The sequence below is a fragment of the Xenopus tropicalis genome, chromosome 8, assembly GCF_000004195.4.
Source record: "Xenopus tropicalis strain Nigerian chromosome 8, UCB_Xtro_10.0, whole genome shotgun sequence".
NCBI lineage: Eukaryota > Metazoa > Chordata > Amphibia > Anura > Pipidae > Xenopus > Xenopus tropicalis.
In genome coordinates, this window is record NC_030684.2 from 2,856,504 (window position 1) to 2,857,841 (window position 1,338).

Genomic DNA, 1,338 nt, shown 5'->3' on the forward strand with positions numbered 1-1,338 from the left:
TGGAGCAGTAGGGCAAGATGGGGACAGTAGGACAAGATGGAGACAGTAGGGCAAGGTGGAGACAGTAGGGCAAGGTGGAGACAGTAGGGCAAGGTGGAGACAGTAAGACAAAATGGAGACAGTAGGGCAAGGTGGAGACAGTAGGGCAAGATGGGGACAGTAAGACAAGATGGAGACAGTAGGGCAAGGTGGAGACAGTAGGGCAAGATGGAGACAGTAGGGCAAGGTGGAGACAGTAGGGCAAGGTGGAGACAGTAGGGCAAGATGGGGACAGTAGGACAAGGTGGAGACAGTAGGACAAGATGGGGACAGTAGGACAAGGTGGAGACAGTAGGACAAGGTGGAGACAGTAGGACAAGGTGGAGACAGTAGGGCAAGGTGGAGACAGTAGGGCAAGATGGAGACAGTAGGGCAAGATGGGGACAGTAGGGCAAGATGGAGACAGTAGGGCAAGATGGAGACGGTAGGGCAAGATGGAGACGGTAGGGCAAGATGGGAGGGAGGGGCAGCAATAACTGTTTCTGAATAAAGAGACAGCCGTGGGGTAAGATGGAGCGTTGGGACAGGCTAATGCCTCTTTACATAACAAATAACACTAATGGGAAGGGCATAGGGCTGGTTATAGTCACCGGCCGACCAACCGTAGCCAAGAGCCGGCGAGAGCGCCCAATCCAGAGAGAGTGTGGGCAGCCCGGCTGAGCCTGGTTGGGGAATGCTGATCACATTTCCAGAGGTTAATTAAAGGATGTCTAATTAAGAATGTGTCTAATTGCCCGCGGGGCAGGGTAACTTGTTGCCACAAGTCAAGTTCAGCCGCCCGAGGTTCCAGATAGAAGAAGGGGACTGGGAAGCAGGGGGGGGGGGGGTATATTTCCGCTTATACCACTCACACAGCCCCTACCCCTTTTATCTGCCCCGCCCTTTGTGTCTCTGGTGACCCAGTAAATTGTGAGTGTGGGAAGCAGGTCCCGGGGGGGGGGGGGCTCTATGGGTCCTGCTATGGGACAAAGGGACTGGGCTGCCGGTAGCACGGGGGCTCGTGGGAACCAGGAAGCTGGGGAGGGAGAAAGGGGGGGTAATTCAGGGTGCTGCTCCATCTAATTGCCCCATAGGGGGTAACACATACAGGTGCCAAACCTTCCTCCTTGTGTCCCTGCTTGGCACAAAGGCCCAGGAGGGATGCTGGGAGTTGTAGTTCTGTAACAGCTGCGGGCTGACTGTGGGAACACCTATGAGATTGCCCCCCCCTGGGTCAGGGCCGTGTTACAGGAGCCGGGCAGAACCCCTTCACGGTGCAATTGGAATTAGTCATGGGAAGGGCGCACCATTTCATGGCTC